Source organism: Colobus angolensis, unplaced genomic scaffold, assembly GCF_000951035.1.
Source record: "Colobus angolensis palliatus isolate OR3802 unplaced genomic scaffold, Cang.pa_1.0 Scaffold127, whole genome shotgun sequence".
NCBI lineage: Eukaryota > Metazoa > Chordata > Mammalia > Primates > Cercopithecidae > Colobus > Colobus angolensis.
In genome coordinates this window covers 6414465-6435839 of record NW_012113919.1, presented here as the reverse complement: position 1 = coordinate 6435839, position 21375 = coordinate 6414465, and the positions used below count along the sequence as shown (strand labels likewise).

General features: G+C 33.6%; 1 protein-coding gene across 1 annotated transcript in view; it reads right to left on the bottom strand.

Moving 5' to 3' along the window:
* Nucleotides 1–18165, bottom strand: part of CDH10 (cadherin 10, type 2 (T2-cadherin)) — a 167802-nt gene extending 149637 nt beyond the window's left edge. Inside the window, exon 1 of the mRNA XM_011933445.1 lies at nt 17777–18165. The gene's annotated coding sequence lies outside the window, so the exon portion shown is untranslated. The remainder of the gene's footprint in view (nt 1–17776) is intronic.
* Nucleotides 18166–21375: the final 3210 nt, after the last annotated feature.

Sequence of the window (21375 nt, the reverse complement as noted above, 5' to 3'; positions counted from 1 at the left end):
ACAATACTAATCTTCTCACTGCTGTGAATATATTTTGAAAACTCGATTTTACATATTAATAAAATAAAACAGTGTTTAAAATATGACACATTTGGTGTACTCTTAAATGCTTAAATCCTACTTAATTTTAGGGCAATTTTCTCTCATTGAAAAGTAAAACAATAAATCACCAATAAATAGAAATTTTATAAAAAGAAAAATATAGAGTGAAATAATAGGTCATATATTTTTTCCTCTCAGGAATACAGGCATGTATATTTAAATATGCAATAGCGGTTAAGAATGGAGGGGCAGGGACCATATTATAAGAGTTTCATTCTGGTTCTCTCACTTACTAGCTTTGTGATTTGTGAAAGTCATCTAAACTTCTTTGAGCCTCAGGTCCCTCATCTGTAAAATGGAGGTGATATAACCTGCTTCCTTTAACACGATGATGAAAGGAAATACTAGAAGCAAACTACTGTATACATTGTCTAGTATGTAGAAAGTGTTCAATAAATGATAGTTATCATTTATTTATTTGTGTTAACACATTTTAATAGCAGAAGAAAACATCTACACACAATCAGTATTAGTGAAAGCACAATGATAGCTTTAAATACACGAACAGTATGTACTGCACAGCACACACACACACACCACACACACACTAATATAGTATATGTATTACCTTAGTTAATTAGAAAAAAATAAACTCATGAAGTTGATATTGTCCAAGTTTTTATTTTATAGTGAGGAAAACTTTGACTACTTTTATAGCATCATGGTAATAACACAGGAATGGGAATTTTAAGTGTAAGCTCTACATCACATTTTGCTGATGATCAGCTACAAGATTAAGAGCAAATTGTTTTCTCAGGGGAAATAAAAACCATAGAGTTTGAAATAATGCCTCCCTTGGTTACACAGATGAGCCTAAACTGAGGCAGTATTTAAACAAAACTATCTTGCACATCAAAGACTCATCAGTGTGACCATCAGTAGTTCTAACAGCTACAAAACACCATAACACCAACAATAAGCATACACTAGAGACAATTATACTTTCATCAGTGGGAGAAGATGCTATACAGCAATCAAACCAAAACAATGATATTTTAGAGATATTAAAGATATTTTAAAGCTATCTTTACTGGAAATGTAGTGGAGACAAACTGCAGACACCAAGTGGTAATTCAATATGCATATGAATTTGAGAGCACATATGAGAAAAATGCTAGGAGTGGAGAACAGGCAGAACATACACACACTATTTGTTTAATTCCATAGCCACCCCTCAGGTTGGCTTATCTGAAATCTAAGCTTCTGGTTGACTTGGAAGCATTTGGGTGTATATTAACACCAATAACCATGCATATAAAATGCCAAGAACAGAGGTTGATACTTTTTTACCCTACTTGTCTCTTTGAACTTCTTTTAAGTGAAGTTTTAAAATAATACCTCTTTCATAAACTTTTTCATTACATCTGAACCCTTTAAGCTTGTATTCAAGTTTCTTCACAAATGTATTTTCTTAGCATAAACCCAGGTTGGTGTCCTGGTAACTAATTAAACTTCCATATTCATTCCTGCCCTTGCTCACAGAAATACAAATTCTGGAACACTTGCCGCCCCCATCACCCTCCCCGCCTTGCCACCGCCCCCCAATACACACATACATTCTATATATTCTCCAAGCCAAAGTCAGGTAAAACTTCCATGCCCTCCATTACGTCAGTTTTCTTACTTATACTGATGATCCTAGTACTTTATTAGTTTCTTTCGGTGCTTAATTATAGGCCACCAAGTATTTCCATGCATTATTTTATTTCTCAAAGATATAGTATGTCTCTTAGTTTTTCTACTATATTCATCTCACTAAGTCAAAGTTCTGTAGAGAATATGTGTTTAAAACAATAAATGGCTATAAAGCGAGAATCAATTTAACAAAAATCAAATAATTTGTATTTCTCAAAATGAGTAATGTCTTCTTCAATAAGCCTACTTTAAAGAATAAATACTTGTCATTTTCAATGTATTTAGAAAACTTTCTCTTTTGAAACTGATTTTAGGTTCAGTTTATGAGCTTGGATATAAAAACATCTCAGTATTTTCTAGTTACAGTTATGAACATCTCAATATTTTCTAGTTATAATTATGAATCTACCCAAACCACCTAGCAGGAATTTTAAAATATATTTCACCATACCATAACTTTTACTTCAAAAATTCGCATTCAACAGGTCTTAGGGTGAGGCCAGTTGTATATATTAAGTGAAAAGAATAACAAAGAAATAAATAAAAAGCAAACTCATCAGGTGAAGAAAAAAACTACTTTAAAGTTTCTCCTCTTAAAAATACAATTGCTTTAGCTTACAGAAGGAATTGACAGGGTTTGGCTTTGCGTCCCTACCCAAACTTATCTCAAATTGTAATCCACAAGTGTTGAGGGAGGGGTCTGGTTGGAGGTGACTGGATCATGAGGGCAGTTTCCCCATGTTGTTCTCGTGATAGTGCATGAGTCTCACCAGGTCTGATGGTTTTATAAAGGCTCTTCCCTCTTTGCTTCCTTCACAGGCTCTCTTGCCTGCTGCCATGTAAGACGTGCCTACTTCCTCTTCTGCCATGATTGTAAGATTCCTGAGGCCTCCCCAGTCATGCAGAACTATGAGTCAATTAAATCTCTTTTCTTTATAAATTACCCAGACATGGGCAGTTCTTTATAGCAGTGTGAGAATGGACTAATATAGGAATATTTTCCAGTGGAAAGAAAAACAACTTTTGTGTCTCTCATGAGTCATTTAATCTTCCAATTACTCAATGTTAGTATACTTGTCTGTAAAATGCAAACCACAATATATGTTCTACTTATATAGTGCATGAGTTGGGGATGAAAATAAAAATCAGAATGATCTTAGTTTTAAGAAAGTAAAATTGTACAAAAGGAATAAGGCATGCAAAAAAACAACTCAGAGCGATGATCCAAAGTAAAGAGAGGTATAGCCAGGCGCGGTGGCTCACGCCTGTAATCCCAGCACTTTGCAAGGCCGAGGCGGGCAGATCACGAGGTCAGGAGATCCTGACCATCCTGGCTAACACGGTGAAAACCCATCTCTACAAAAAAATACAAAAAATTAGCCAGGCGTGGTGGTGGGCGCCTGTAGTCCCAGCTACTGGGGAGGCTGAGGCAGGAGAATGGCGTGAATCCAGGAGGCAGAGCTTGCAGTGAGCAGAGATCGCACCACTGCACTCCAGTCTGGGCAACAGAGTGAGACTCCGTCTCAAAGAAAAAAAAAAGGGAAGTATAAATTAAGAGTTATGAGTTTTCCAAAGCTAGAGAGTCCTAGTGCCTGGAGAACTCAGGGAATATCTTAAGGAGGCCACACACAGTGGCTCACACCTATAATCCCAGCACTTTGGGAGGCTGAGGCTGGCATATCACTTGAGGCCAGGAGTTTGAAACCAGCCTGGCCAACACGGTGGAATCCCATCTCTACTAAAGATACAAAAAATTAGCCTGGCGTGGTAGCTTCTGCCTGTAATCCCAGCTATGTGAGAGGCTGAGGCATGAGAATTGCTTGAACTAGGGAGGCAGAGGTTGCAATGAGCGGAGATTGCACCATGGAACTCTAGCCCCGGTGACAAAGAGAGACCCTGTCTCAAAAAAAAAAAAAAAAAAAAATATATATATATATATACATATATATATAGAATATCTTAAGGAAAAAGTAATATTTGAAAACTACCTAAGTGTGAGTTTTAGTAGCCAGAACCTGAGGGCAGACTGATCAATAGAAACAAAATGAAAGAGATTAAAATAATAATAATCAAATAAACAAACAGAACTCCTAGAAATAAAAAGGTCCATTTGTCAATATTATGAGACAAATTACAAGAGGGAAAGAGAATGATACAATGAAGAAAGTATTAGAACAGATTAAAAAATTTGACCCTTACCTAGTAATCAGTAATACATGCTGATAATATTTAATAGGCATTTGTAATTGCAAAAAAACTCTGCCAAGTGCTTTGTAAGTTTCATTTAATCCTTTCAGCAGAGCTAGGAGGCAGCAACATTACTGTCCCATCTTCTAGACAAGGAAACTGAGGTTTAGCTGGATTGAATAATTTGGCCAAATTTTCAAACTCCTTCCTTGGTGGAAGTGGTAAAACTCTTAGTAGATCTGCCTCGTCTGGAGTGAGAGCAATTTACCACTATGCAGTACTGCCTCTGGAAATGGGATTGTACCCAGAGTAAATACTGAGCTAGTGAGTGACACAAAGTGTCACTGCCTTAAGGACTTAGGTTAATCTCATCCCTGAAGGAAAACTAACACTGTATGCCATCAACTTTAATTCTTATAATATCCTATATGTGTACTGTTCTGTGAAATTTTCATAATATATTGTAGTTTCTGTAGTTTCTTTATAAAAAATCAGTACACATTACTGAACGGATAATTGTGGGAAAAAATCAATTAAGAAAAATGTATTTCAGGAAGAATTGGAGGGGGAAGAGATACAGGCATGAAGATCAGCTCAGCTAGGTCTTTGGATTTGCAGACAGCCATGCCTCCTGGCTCATCAGCTTCATCTTTTAATACCCAGTGAAAGAGTACTCACCTTTCAAGTCCATCTTCAGCTTCCCATGAGTAAATGACCATGTTCCCTCCTCCACATTTTCCTGAAACTCCATTCATATTGCAAGCAAAACACTAAATAATTGGCAATGTATTTACTTTAAAAAGTGACTCTCGTCCGGGCGCGGTGGCTCAAGCCTGTAATTCCAGCACTTTGGGAGGCCGAGACAGGCGGATCACGAGGTCAGGAGATCGAGACCATCCTGGCTAACACGGTGAAACCCCGTCTCTACTAAAAAAAAATACAAAAATCTAGCCGGGCGAGGTGGCGGGCGTCTGTAGTCCCAGCTACTCAGGAGGCTGAGGCAGGAGAATGGCGGGAACCCGGGAGGCGGAGCTTGCAGTGAGCTGAGATCCGGCCACTGCACTCCAGCTTGGGTGATAGAGCGAGACTCCGTCTCAACAAAAAAAAAAAAAAAAAAAAAAGTGACTCTCTCCTACTATATTTCCATTTCATTGAGAAAGGGGACAAAAAATCTCATTAGCACACTTTATAATATATACACGAAAACTCTGAAATGTTGTTGACTTGTGAAGGAAAGATGTAATTTGAACCTCTTCTTTAGTGTGGAGTCAGAATCAAAAGGAAAGGATCATTTTTAAAATACAGAGAGAATTAAATTCATTTGTCAAATAATTTGATTTGAGAGAAAATAGTTGAGCTTTATAGAAAATACATTTTTTGCCTTAAGTTAATGAAAAATGAAAAGTGGTTCAAAAATGATTCCAGAGTGATGGTTGACTATGAAAATCTCCCTTATCACTTGAGGATAATTATCTTGTATAAACAGGTTTGCTATATTTTAGACAGAAATTGAGAAGGAAGTAGATATTTTTAGTTAAAATTATCTTGGGTTGTTTCTTGGTTTTTACTTTTACTTAGGAGGTGCTTTCATATGCTTCTTTCTATATTTATGATCCATTTACTATTTATTCTGCAAAAAACCTTTGCCCTAAAATATAGCACTACATGTGACTATGACGTCATCAAAAGGTTGCATGCAAATTTTAAACATTTCTATACTCTTATTTATATACACCATTTCAATTTCTATCTCCCCTTTGAGGTTGAAATAAATGCTTTATATATTCATTTGAAATAATACCTAGTGTGCAGCATTGCAGAGAAAAAAACTCCATCAGTCTTTTGAGAATAAAAGCAAATCAATAGTAATATCTCTCAGAATAGAAGCACTTTTGTTGACAGAAGGAGCATGGTTTAATGGGAAGCAAAGTAATCTTTGTTTTCAGTAAGACTATTGGGCTGTGCATGAGAAATGACATGCTCTGACCACTTGTTCTACATTAAAGGGCAGTATGGAAGGTTCAAACTAGAGAAAATAATTTGCCTAATAGCAATGGACAACTCGTAGCTTTAACACATAACATAGAGATCATTGTTATAAGATTTGTATGCAATTTTATAAATTTGTCTTTAGTTCCCATTGAAGTCTATTCTGTTAATTAAATCAAATCATCCCAGTGCCCCAAAGATGGCTGATACAGAACCTATTCCCACGGTATCCTGTAATTGTGATTAAGCTATTCCATGTCCAATGTCACAACTGAAGTTTTACTCAGGTTCTGATGATGATGATGATGATCATGATGATGATCATGAGGAGGAGGACAATGTTGATACTTTAGGATGTAACACAAATGTATCCAGATTGATTGATAAATAGATATCACTATAGATATTGTTATATATATAGAAATAAAGTAGGGGAAAATTTTGTGATCATATAGTCCTATGAGCTATATACAAAGAAAATTTCTTTTGATGAAATTAATTCGTGTTTACCTTCAGATAATAAAGTAAAGAAAATAACGAGGAGTAAGACCGCATAAGCAATCAATGACTATTCTTGACTTAAATACCTAGGTCAGTGCTTATTTTCATTTTCTAGAAAATAATTATATATTTTTTTTTTAAGTACAGGTACATCCTAGTAAAATTACAAGCAGTAATTACAGGTCTTACTCCTCTGCAAGTACGATGCTACGTTATAAAAAAACCTAGTCAAAGAGGCTTGATATTTGGTGAATATGTATATTAAACAAAGTAAACATAAATTGTTTCAGAGTTTATAAAAAAAAAGTAAACAAATTTGTCTCTTTGAACTCCCAATGAACCCACTGAAAAATGCATTCAATGACCAGAGTTTGCTGGTATTAGTTCTCTGCTTTTCTTGTAGGTAGCATATTTACTTTTAAGTTTTACAAAATGCAAAAATAACAATTCAGTCCCTGGTTTCTTTGCATTGAACACCAGAGGATTCTGAAAGGAAATTTTCCTTGAGAAGGTTAAATGTATGAGCCATTAGAGCTTACTGGTAACTGTACAGTAATATATTTTAGTTTAAAAATGATATCTTGCCTCGAAAATATTGTTTAAAAGATCTCATGCGGATTTTGTAAAACAACATTTGCTATAATTCACGTCAATATGTAAACATTAAATGGCATTCATTTAAAAATGATTCATTTTCAATGTCATCTTATAACCTTTAGTGTAAATTCACATCCGTTTCAATGCTTCCAAGTGCAATGTTCACTTGGAAAAACATCTAAAGCCAGAAACATTGTGCATTATAGAATAATAATTCTCAACATGACCACAAGGTGGCTCTCAACACCGAAATATGTTATTTTCTCTCCGGACAAGTGAATAGAAATTTATCAGAAATATTAGCAGCTATTTACCCTATAAATGGGTCAATACTTCAAAAACGTAAATTCATCTCAACCCTCTGATGACACTGTGAAGCCTAATTTATATTGTTTTAAACTTCAGACATTCAAAACAACACATGAAATGGTTGAAAACCTTTAAAGAATTTGAAGGATTTTGAAAAGAAATGACTATTTCAGTAGTCTGCATAATTAATTATTCAATAACCATTTCTTGGGCTTTAAAAATTAATTTCTCCTCTAATTTTGCACAATTTTATTCTCACTTTACTTCCAACTACATGAAAGCAAAATAGATGCAAGTTAACAAACTTTGTCTGTACTATGATTAAAGAATATGAAAATTAAAGAGAAAGTATGTCAAAGTTTTTAGCCCTTGTAAAGTCCAGTCATAAAAGTATACATACATTTAGATGATCAATTATACTAAATGTAAAATGTATGTAATATTAATAGAATATTTTAAATTAGCCATCCTGATGAATAAGCCATGAGGTCAAATTATTTTGCCAAATATTATAGTGAAGTTGTGAAAAAAAAAGAATCCTATGAAATGGCCACAGCATTTAATCAAGATGATTAGAAAAACAGTAACTGTGACTCTGATTAAGCAGATAATACATGATTAAAGAGATAATAGATGTAAATGCATAGCTATGGCAAATACAAGCATTATTTTACCAGGCGCACCAAAGTATACCTTTTAGCTAGGTTTAGGAGTCTCTATTATAGCTTACCTCATCTTTACAGGTTATTGGATAAGATGAAGTACTAAGTATGTCCTTCCAGTATGTGAATGTATAAATAATATATTAATTATCCCTGAGCTATAAGTAAAACTGGAAAAAAAACTGTGATATAATCCTGGATTTTTAAAATAAAGCTTTTTAAAAGGTATTTACGAACCCATATAAATGTATATTTTATGACCTCAATGTATGTTTTCATTTGTTTATGAATCTGTAGAAACCATTCCAGATGCTTTTTAAATTAGCATATAAATAGAGCCACAAAAAGGAAAAAAAAAAAAACGAAACAGTAGTTTCAAATTGATCTTCATATCCCCTTGAATGTGAAGAATGAAAAGAATGAGTGATCTAAATAAAACTTGTTAAATTTTTCACATTTTTGCAGCAGGTTGTATGTCTTCATCAGACAATTTCAGGGACCTAGTCTAGGAAATCAGTAGTCCACTGACCTTTCAGCTTGTAATACAGACTGCAGAATTATTCTTGAGATTTATAGGTATCAAAACTTTAATGGGATAATTTCTGTAATGCACTGCCTCTGTTCATCATTCTTTTTCTTATTCTCATTACTCTGACCTCAAGAAGGAGAATCTGTGAAAGGAACCATTACTGGAGTGTATTCAGAAATAGCTCATGTTTCACCTGAGTGAGTTTATGTGGCTCATGGACCTCACAACAGTTAGTCTCACTCTTTCTTATGATTTTTTCCTCCTCTGTCTCTGTTTCGAGTCTTTCCTATCGTTTTCAAAATTCATATCCATCAATTTCCTAGTTCATGCAATGCCTCTCTGAGAATGAAATTTAAGTTTTCAGGTTACATTCAAGTCTTTATGCAACTGACATTTTCACAATCATTAGAGAAGGAATATATTTACAAAAGTTTTATATTGAGCTCTTTCCAGTTACAATCACAGACTTATGAGCCCTTTCCAATTATAATAATAGATAAATCAACTGTGTACCTGGAAATGTTATGGTTCAAACTCCCATTTTTCCAAAAATAAAATTCAGAATGAAGAATTTATTACATTGTCAGTAGAATTAGTGAGAGAATTAGACTTAAAACACCAAGAATTTCTCACTTCAAGTACAAAATTATTACATAAGTTAAAATATTTAAATAACTTAAAGTTATAGCCCTAATGATATTAAATGTTGTGGTAAAAATACAACACACTCAATATTAATGAAAAAGCATAGGTCACGTGAATTAACATCTAATAATAATACCAATGACAGTACTAGGTAGCACTAGAACACCTATTGTGTGTTAGGTATTGTTGTTAGACATTATAGTAATTGCTTATTTTAATCATGACAATTGGCCTATTATGTAAGTATAATTATTAACACCATTTCACAGATAGAAAAAACTACAAGTAACATTAAATATGAAATATATGGTAAGTGGCACAGCCAGGATTGAAATCTAGACATTCTGGTGACACAATCCATGCTTTTATCTGTCAAAGGACCTTGTGAGAGCACTTAGGTTAGGGTCATCGCATTTTCTAAGAAAGGAAATCTCAGTGCTTCTAGAATGTAGGCTTAACACTATTAAGCATGACCTTCATCCAGTGTCCTCACAAAAACAGGCTCTTACATAGAAGAGTCTTTTTCACAGAGTGACCAAGTTTTAAACACAGTGGCTTCTACGACGTGCTTATTTTCGTTACTTTATGAGCAACGAAGCTCCTGTTCACAAATATTTTCTGTATACCAAACTCTGTGATATACAATATATCTATATAACAAACTTGCATATGTACCTCTCAATCTAAATTAAGTTAAAAAAAGAAAGAAAACAAAAACATTAGCAATAGAAATTTGGGATACATTTGGCCTCCTGACACATAATTTTTCTGTAGGTTTCTTGATGGGGATGGGTATACTCCACTTTGGGCCCTTGCTTTATCCCATATAGCTCCCTGTGTCTGCGAGATGATAATTGGCTGTTGCCAATTTGAAGTACACCACATATCACCAACCAAAAGGCTGCTCCTAATGGAAACATCCATTCAAAATCCATTCTTAGGTGTTGACTGAAGAAACCTTAGGCTACACAAAAATGTATCTTGAACCAAACTGCTAACTCTGATATTTTCTTTAACGATGTGGTATGGCTGTAAATGCAACGATACAGCTTGAAAAATATAGATAAGTTAGATCCCTGTATTAGTCACTTTAAACACACCTCGTACTTATCGTTCTTGTATTTATCAAAGCTAGAATATAACAAGTCATGTGATTATTCACACAATGGTTCACAGTAGCAGAGGCTTTTGTTTGTTTCTCTCTCTTTCTCTCTCTTCCCAAGCTTGTCTTTTTGGATGCTTGCACAGTGTCTGGCTTATGGCAGGCACTTAAAGAATACTTGGCAAATGAAGGAATGAAAGAATGGGTGAATGAATAAAATGCTTTTGAGGGTTTTTTTCAGCAGTATTTCTAATGGAAGATGAAAACTTAAGACTGTGTTAGGTGGAGGAGTACATTACCGCCCAATGATGTTCTACCATCTAATTCTACTACTATTTCATAAAAATGGAAACATTTAGAACACAATTACTGATATTTCCATTGTAAATTATATGATATTTAATTATGAATATCTCAGATTAGAACCTGTCTCTTCTCAAGGACAAAATTTGTACTAAATTCATTCCCGTATCTCCAGGTGTGACAGAAGGGAATGGCTCACAGTAACTTCTCCCAAAATGAGTGAAATTAATTAGGAGCTAAAGAAAAATTGAGCAAATTGTTGTATGGATACCAGGATATCTGGTAAATTAAATAATAGAAACTGCAAAAGAAAAAGTATAACACATGTAATAATAAATAGCAACATATGATACCCTAAAATCAAAAGAGAGTTATTTAATGATTGTGAATTGTGAACTCAAAGTACTGAGCCCCTAAGTACTATCAAAAATTTCAAATTTCCATGAGGGTGTTTCTGGAAACAGTGGTTCCTGTGCAATGTTTCATTTTGCTTCAATGAAGGACAAGGCTCTCCCCCATCCACACTTTTTTCTTCTTGGACCTACCTAGAAACAGGCTTGATCTAGCCTCTACCTACAAAGCAAAGTGATTAATTTCATTGCTCTGAAGTCAAGATTATGGTTGCCATTCATCTACTTTCGCATCTCCACTGGGCTGGATTTCAGATTTCATATACCATTATGATGGCTAATCTAACTCCAAGGGGAGAAAAAAATTACTAAATATTTTTCTCAACTGAGATTTTAGGAGTATTTCATTTCTGTCATTTTTAAAGTATTGATAGCAAGTACTTACGTCTATTCTCAAGTCAGTGAAGGCTTATAAATTAATTTTTAAAATATTATGTAGAACTATCTAGTACTAACCATCGAAAACTAGGATATATATTTTAAAAGACCGTAGCTAGAAGAGAAGACAGTCTCAGAAAAGGTAGAGTTTGTATTGATCATTTTTAATTCCATACATCCAGAAGGGGGTGAAATAACTTCTTTAGTGTAGAAATTGTGTAGTAAACCTCCACTCTTCACTCAGCAGTTGAAAAAAAAAAAAGGAAAAATAGACAAAGTGACAGTGCCTCTAAGTATATGTCTGTGCTTAGGATTCATTTTTTAACTAATCTCCAAAGGAATAACTAAAGTCTTGGTTGAGGGGGTAGATAAATAAAGATTTTTCTATAAGTTTCTACTCATGGAGAAATATTCAAATTTAGGGAGCTAAATGCAGGCAGAATACATGTTGCTGGTTTTCACTCTTCAGGGAGTACATATTGAAAAATCACTCTGGTGACAAAATATGGTTCAAGACTACAGAGTAGGAATAACCCCCAATGTATAATGCTTTAAGAAGAAGTCAAAAAAGAAAAGAAAATATATTATCGTTGGCTAAGCTAATAGATAATCATTGGATAATCAGTTTCATATTTGATGTAATAAGTTGACATATATTTTGCTCCAACAGTTTATTTTCTTCAGGTCACCACTAAAGCAAATCAACACCACACTGTTGGTTTTGAAAGTATGTAATTCATGTTTTTGATCTTATTCACAATAGATTTAAACCACTTGAGTGAGAGGTATAAAAATTTTAATGTTTTGGTTTATTTAAGGGAAATATTGTAAATAAAATAATTGATAAATACACTTTAGAGGTTGAAGATTTACATGGCAACACAAAACCCTTAAAATTCCTCAGGTAGTTTAAATATTTTCAAATCTATCAAAAAATGAGCTTATTAATTTAAAATTCACCTTTAGAAGTTAAATTATTTGGAAACATTAGAGTGCCTCATTTAAATTTGAAGTTTGCTTTAATAATTATGAAAATATTCCTTAATTCAGAAATCCCAGAATTTACAATGGTTTCAAAGGAAGTTTATTTGACTTAATTTTATTGAGAGTGGAGCTATATTTTTACAAAAGGAAAAACAGTTACATTTTAAAAGCTTACATTAATATTATGTACAAAATTTACTCCAAATTTTCCAATTACTGGGGCAAATATATTGGTTGCCTTTGATCTATTCAGATAATGATATTGAATTTCAACTTTAATTCTTGTATTTATACATATTACATTAACTATGGAGAGAATTCCCAGAATAACTCAAGGTAGAATATTTACTGTATTCAATGTATTGATTATTTCATTTTGTTACATATTATGGCTACCTCAATTATTGCTATAGTTTCTGTTTCCCAAATTTCCAACTGGAAACAAAAGCAATGGTAGTTCTTTACTCCACAATCTCTAAAATAGACATTTGCTCATTATATACCAGATTTCATTTTTAGATTCCAAACTGGTAATATGTGTTTCTTGCAGCAAAGAAGAATCAACATGTCTAGTGAAACATTGCTTTCCAGAAACATGTAATTTATATTTGTTTTAAAAATCAGGGCTCTGTCAAACCATTTCAATATCCTTTCTTACAGTAAATCAATAAAGATTCCTAATCAATAACTTATACATTGAGCATAATAATTCATGTCTATACATTCTACATTCTGATAATTTGAAGGATTCATTTCAATAATAAATGCTGAATTCCCATACTTGGCTTGCTAGTGCAGTAAACTACACTGGTGCCAATTTCAACTCCTTAGAAGCCTCAGCGTTACAAAATTTATAAAAGAGTTGCTTTCATTTAAAAGAATAGATTCTAGCCAATTGTCATATACTTTGTGCCATAATGTGAAGTTCAATGCAATAAATATAATGTATAATGTGGCAGATGATAGAATACTGGCCATAAAATACACCAGATTTACAGAAATATAACTTTACAATAGGGTAATATTTTTTAAAAGCACATGGGACATTTATTCAAGGGGTTTTGTAATTGTTTTAAATGAGGAAGGAGAGGAAAGGAAAAAAGAGAGGGAGATGGAAATAGACACAGATTTACAGAAAGAGAGATGGGGTAGAAGAGAGAGAGAGAGAATATGACCTGCTAAATTTATGGGGATCAGCAGGGCTCTCAAGTGTTTAGAAATGTCACTTAATGTTGAATTTCCTGTTGTGAAGCAATGTTGTATTATATCTTATAGTCTATTGTTTAATTCTGTCCTGAAGCTTGAAATGTCATTTAACTTTAATTTATATCACTGCATCATAAAGAGTATGTGGAATCAAGACTGCTTTCTTGAAAAAAGATTGAAAATTGAAATCACGTGATTTGGTAAAGTGCTTATAATGTTTTTGACAAACTCTCTAAGGAGACGAATCCCTTCACTGAAAGGGATTTTTATATGAAGGCATTTCAACCTCCCACAAGCAGGCATTATTTTGCAGGAATGTTACATTTCACTTCCAAAAATGATGTAAAATGTGATTTTATTTTGCTCCTTCTTATTCAATTTGCAGCTTTCCCTTTCTTTAGTTCCAACTCCAATACGGTTAATGTTTAACCAATGTCTCTTAGTCATAAAGCGTATAGGTCATCACATACATTGCAAGAAAGAAATAGGATAAAAATATAAAGAAACTGATGAAAATAAAGCACTTTCATTCTTAAAAAAAAAAGAGTTACTTCTTTGTGAGAAGTTGCATTGATAATAGAGTTGAGCAAAAGTTGTATTAAAATTTTTTAAACAGGTCAGATTATTTCAACTTATCACTGTTAATATTTGTTTAAGAATAATACATTCCCAGAAATCTAAAAATTTAATGTGATGGGTCTTATTTTTTGACAATATGTGTGTACAGTTAGTTCAAGTGAATAATGACAAAAAGGTGTGGGAAAAGCAAAATGGCCTTATATGCTTTAGGTGCCCTTCTATTCAAGAAAGACAGGACAACTGGATTGTAAAAGGGCTCAAGGGCTCATACCAAAATGTCAAGTGAGGTGAGACTGCTCTACAGTCAGAAAAGAAGAGGGCACAGGTGACCCAGAGCTGATACTGTTATCTTACGAAACAGGCATTGCTTGGTAATTGTTTGAAATGGTCTCTTGTTCTTATGCATGAGAAAAAATCTGTAATTTTGAAGGTTGAACTTATTGGGATAAATGCAGAAAAGTATATGAATGCTTTGTGAATATCATCCAAAGGTTTCAATTAGAAAAAAAAAAAAGGCAGATTTTCTTTTAAATTTAGGACTTGTATTTTTTTCTGTAGATTTCAGATTATTGCAATTATGACAAAACAATATATTTTTGTGAACTCATTGGTCTGTATGAGTGTCAAGAAAAGGAAAATAGATTTGTCTGTGCTAACTTTCAGTTTTTCAAATATGCATCTGTGGTGTCATTCCAAGTACTCTTCTTTTTACTCCTTAAAATATCATAATAGGAACCATATATTGTACTTAGTATAATGCTTAATCAATTTTACCATTGCTCAGTATAAGTCTAAGAAGGATGAGGAAATTTTTCTTGCTACTTGGTTTTTAACTTCAATCTATTCCAGACATGACTCTTAAATATATAATATGGTTAGTAAATTGTCTCTTTTGAAACCCTATTCCAGATAATATGTTGGGTTAATCGAAAGTAGTTTTCAAACATAGAGCTGAAATTTAGAGATCAAATATCTGCATAAAATTACTTATAATTGGCATAAATAATTTTTATGTTTTTCTATTTATAATTTCAGTATTTTACAAGTACGTCTAATGTGACAACAGTATTAGAATGTAATTTGCATAGTAGAAATAAGAATATAATGTGGCTAATGCTTTTAATGCCCAAGGGCTATACTAGAGGTATTTGGGTTTACATCACTGATTTGTATTAATTGCTTACTGTGAAACACTATTACTGATAATAACACTTAACAAGAATATGGTTCACTTTGCTGCTGAATCAGCATCATCAGAGCCAATACTATTGCTGTGCTGCAGCCTAGTGGAATGATTTGGTATAAAAATGACATATTCCAGTAAGACACTTTACCACCTGCTGCAAAGTAGGTTAAGAAACATAGAAAATCAGTCATAAGCACAGAAACCCCCCAGATAGTATATACTTTGCCTTAGTTATTTGTTTATATAAAAACTTAAGTAAAGGTCAAGAAATTCACCTTATTTTTTATCCAAATCATATATTTTGAAATTAATCTTTTCAGTTTCAAATAGTCTATTTTTCACAAGAGAAAAAAAAAAACATACCTCTTCCAGCTTACACTAACTTTGTAAATAATGTGTCAGAAATATCACTCTAAATTAAAATGAATTTTTATCCTCTTTTTTCCTTTTTAAAGAAAAGCACAGTGTGGGTAAAAATCTAACAATGAAATATTCAATTGATTACCTGCATAGTACTGTTCTAATTAAGAAGCAGTTTCTATAAACATCAAGGAACATCACCTAGAGCATTAATCAGGTACCAAACCATTTAACCACTGACTTCACACATATGCATATGTAGGTGGATGCTCATACAGTTTACCTTCTTTTTTCCCATTTCCCAGAGATTTTGGTTTTGTTTGTCGGTTTTTTTCCCCCAAACCTTTAAGTGTATGGAATTCTATTCTTTGATTGGAGTCAGGGAAGGCATATGCATTCACCAGGGAAGTCAATTTGTTCGCAGCAAGTATTTGAAACCCAAGAAGTATTTGATTTAATGAAAGCAGACATTGACTCATACTTTAATAACACAGCCAAAAAAAAAAAAAAGTGAAAGAAGCATTTCTTTATATTTTTATCATCAGAATGGGTTTGTATCTGACGTGTCCCTAAGGCACAGATCCACGCTGTTTATACTTGTGCACTCTCCAGTCTCTTCACCACATCCCTCCCCAGATAAACCATTCCTTCCTTATGCATTGCACATTGAATACATATGTGCCACATTTAGTACACTGGGGGGAGCGGGGGGCCAGATTATCTATGCAGCTTAGCATTTACCTATGTTTCTAGGACATAATCTCTTCCTTTCTTCTTGATCACTTTAACTAAAAATGAACATACGGCTCTGTCAATGACATAATGTTTTCATGAAAGTTCTACTAATTAAAAATCCTCACCATACCAGACCTAAAAAATGAGCACACTCTTGCCAAGTGTTATTCACCACAGAGAAGCTCTTGTAGCTACATTTTAAAGGAAGATAGAGAGGGGGATGGTGTGGAGGGAGAAAGTCTACTAACATATGCATTGAAGTATAACAGTTGTCAACATCAGAAGGACAGATTATTTTTAATATAGATCCTTCAAGAAAAAAAAAAAGAGGAGAAAAAATAATGTATCTCCAAAGAGCTGAGAAGTAATGGATGTGCAGTATTGGATAATAGAAGCTTTTACTGGAATGAAGGACCACAATTTTTTTCAGATCTCTTTTTTCCAAAGCAAAAGATGATAGGTTATTTTTAAAACAATATTTGTCTTTGTACCTGTAGACTCCCGTTTTTTAATAATAAGGAGACAGTAGGTTTTTATTTTAGTGGCATAAAAACAATTTCAGACTACTGCTTTTCCCCATACTTACAGTGTTATCAATAGTGACTTGTTGGGGACATGCATTTATACTTGCAATATGCTGCATTAATTTAACACCACATAAAATATGGATTTTATTGCAGCAGAAACAATAAATGCTGCAACTGCTGACTACATGCATTTACTCTCCCTCTCTTTACCTCTCCCCCCCCACTTCAGACTCAGATATAAAATTGAAAATAAGAATTCTGCCTATTCTATTTCTGATGAATGTCAATCTATTGTATTTATGTAGATGCTTAGTGACCATTGGCAGTTTCAAGGAATCTGTCTTCTGCCTGTCATTTCTCTTTATATTGAACGTACAATGAACTATGACTATGAATAAGTGCAGAGTGAATCCATTCATATGGAATGCAAAGTAATGTTAGATGATGTTAAGAGTTCACAGCAACAATGTTATCTCTTGAACTGATTTTTAAAATAAGGATGAACAAGCCTGGGCATGACAAATTCACTTCATAACATATTTTTTAGCATTTGTTCCAAGTGAATGAATTCACAAACTCTAATATCATGACCCACTGTTGAGCATAATATATAATGTATCCAGCTTTACATTGCCTATATAGATATTCGAAGCAGTTGTTTCTAGAATTAAATATATAGAGTTGTATGCTTATTTATTTAGGTACTAAAGATAATTATTTTGAAATAATTGCTAAACACAACTTAAAAACAAACATTTCTCTCCTCCCTCTCCCCCCCACCCCTCAAGTGGAAGAATAGAAAAATCCCTTAAGGGAGTTAAAAGAAAAGAGGTGAATGAAGTCTTCCTACCTTTTTTATCAGCTTCTGGATAGTGGAAGTTGGTTCCAGTCAAAATAACCCAGGAGAAATTGTCACTATGTCCCTTTTTTGTTTGTTTTCGGCTGTTATTTTCTATCACTGATTCTACTTCAATCTAACTCAAGCTCTTTCTCAGCATCACTTTTAACTCTGGACAGCAGGGAACCGAAGAAAACGGGGGCGAGCTCTCTCTCTGATTGGCTTTCATTCAGTGCTTCTGATTAAGGGGAAAGGAAAAAAAAAAAAAAAGGAAAGGGGGGGAAAAAAGCTCTTCCTCACACGGAGAGAAAGGTTCTGCTGATAGAGCTGCAGCACTCGCCATGGGAAGGTTAGAGACTGGGGAAGCGCTGGCTTCTGCGAGCACACAGCGATTTGCAAGTGAATGCGAGGGGAGGGCGCATCCGAGAGGAGGGCTTTGCTTGAAAGGCGTCCCCTCCCCCGCAGGGCAGAAAGACTCTCTGTTTCAAGGCTAAGGTAATCAGCCCAATCTAATCCGCCTGTGTCCGTAATACAATCTCAGGAACAGGACTGCTTCTTGCAATTTTTTCTTAAAAAGATAGTTCTTCTGGCATATATATTCCTGCACCATCCTTACACCAGACTACCGAAATCCACGTATTATCCGAGCGCCAAGTCAAATTGCAACCAGATCTGATGTGTTACCAGAGTCATGTTTCGTTGGGGTTTTAAATGTTTATTTATTTGTTGCTTTCAGGGAACTTTCTCGGCTTGATTTTCCCAATCCCTTTTCTTGTTGCTTGTTGTCAGAGGAGTGCATAGCTCGCTCATCATTTTGGAATGTCCGCGAGCCAGTCTTCTCTGCCTCATCTTTGCATTTTAATACTTTATAGATAAAATATTTTATTAAAAATTCAAATATATAATTGGTGTTATTAAAATATTTGGGCTTTGAACTTGACACAGTCTCCTTTTTTTTCTTATTAACTTTTTTTTTCTCATAAATATGAGTTTCATACCCAAATGAGTGTCTGGGCAGATATAAATACATTTGGATTGTTCTATCTACTTACGCATTTAACTGTCTCACTATTTATCTAGCTCCACATCAAATTGCAATCAACCAAACCTTACCAAACGATGTCAGTATAGCGCCACAAAGTAATTAACATCTTTGCATTTTTCCGGCTACAGGTAGATTCCTTTTAAAGTGCCCTCCATAAATAAATTATATACATATATATGCACATAGATACATATATGTCAATTATAGTTTTAAAGCTAGAGGAGAAATTATGAAGATCATTTTGGCCAGTTATTATCATTTTTTATCAGATGATAATGCTCAGAATGTTAAATGGTCACAGGACTAATTGGAGGCGGTGTCAAAGCTGTAATACTGCACTCCTACTTCCGGTTTAGTATTGTTTCTGGTATGCCATACTGCCTCCTCTGTACCTATTTCATCATTCAGACAGTCAGCAGGCCCCTTATATAATCAGCATAATGAAAAAGGAAGGAAACTCAATCTGGGGGGAAAAAAGAAGTGAGAGGGAGATTCTAAATTAGATTCCAAAAAGGTTTTAATGTATCACAGTGTTATTATTATGATGAATTTTACCAATTAGTTCTATATTTGAAAACACCAAACATTTCCACTGAACTAAACAGTTAAATGATATTTAGAGCAGAAATGGACTTTTAAAACTCTTAATTTTACAGATGATACCATTAAGACCAGGAAAATTCTATGGCCCCTGTAAAGTGTGATAATAATAGAGCTAGAATTCTGAATTATCACTGTTTCATTTGCTCATAGTTTTTTTATGTTTTGTATGTTTTTCTCAACAGGGTGCCTTAATTTCAGGGTCAAGTGAAAATAGATATTTCATTTTTTACCTGTGATATGTATATTTGTGTGTATTTGTGTTAGCCTGGTATATGTGTGTATTCAAAATAATACTGTTATTAACATGCTAAAATTAGCTATCAAAAGAAATTTATAATATTTAATTAAATGTAGCAGGTTAGGTGCACACACACACATTGTTATGTTATTGGATTAACTGTTTCCCTATGTTTGTTTAGTGCTAATTTCAAAATATATGACTACATAATGTGAGGAATTTGGGGGTTACATTTAAATGAGTTGAGAAAATAACCAAAGGCTAAGATCTGAGGTAAATTGCTGTTTTATTAATTAGAATACATGTTGCAATGATGTATTCCCAAAATAACATTTTCTGAATTATATAGAAGTTTAGGATTCTCTTACATAAGTTTTTGAGTTGGTTTGTTTATTCTGCCCTGTCTAATCATCGGAAACTCAGGTTCCTTCTGTCTTGATGCTTAATGTTTCTAAGGAATTGAACTCATTTATATGATCTGAGAGAGATCACCCCACATCTATCTTCTAGAAAAAGGAATAAAAGGAACAAGAGAAAGTTGCTCCCGTCCCTTGAAAAATGTGACCCTGAAGATGTACATGTCACTTCCATGATCTCATTGGGTGGAATTTAGACACTTGGTCACACATTGTTGCTAGGGAGGCTGGGGATGTGGTATTTACTCTCACTTGCCCAGCTAAACTCACTAGTGCTATTAGGGAGGTGACAGAATTGGGTACAAACAGTGACAGAATTGGGTACAAACAGCAGGATTGTCTATTAGATCCATGTATGATAGAGTAGCATATTTTGTACAATGTACTTTTTGGGAGAAAAGCAAATTTTCATTCTAGTTTAAAATTAAAATTGTGTCAGAATGCTAGTAAAAGATATTTATACAAAATAATGTTAATAATATTTTAGCATTTTGAAGCATGAAACAATTGTCAGTTATTGCATTTTTTTCTGGTTTTGATCAGGTAATATAATTAATAAATAATAGGCAAAGCATCCATGATTTCAAAGTTCAGGGGAGCTAGTTACAGATATGAGAGAACGAAGAGGAAAACATTTGAACAATAAATGAATTAAACTCATTCACATTTTTCTTAATGTTCATCTCATAAAAGAAAGACTGTATCTGAGATCATTTGCCATCCTATCTAATATATGCCCTAGTAATTAAAATTAAAATAAAGAATAAACAGAACATTGACTAACATGTAAAACTTCTGACAATGGGTTTTGTTTTATTAAACAGTATTATTTTTCATTTTCTTTATTTCACAATATAAATGAGTTAACTTGGGATTCTGCAAACTTTTCTATTTCTTTATAATGTTCCCTCCAAATCTTATGTGAAATAGTCTTGTGAATTAGATAGGGTTTTCCTGTAGTTACCAATATCATGAAACTGGTAGCACATGGGAAGTGAAATGAATAAACGAAATGTAAAAGGGACAGTAAACTCTCAATGAAATGAATGGGTCAATATCTTGCAAAAGTGTCCTTCAATGTGAGGAGAGGCCATATATCAACTACAAGAAAATAAAAGCTGATTAAAACTTTTGCAAATATATTTCTATATACAACTTTTAAAACTAAATAGGAAAATGCACAGAAAATACCTTAATACAATCATAAAGCACTAAGAAAATTTGAAAGCATTATACTATTAATACAATAATGGGACTCTGTGAAGGCTGATCTCTTCATTCCAAATGTGAAAGATCCCATTTGAGTGAA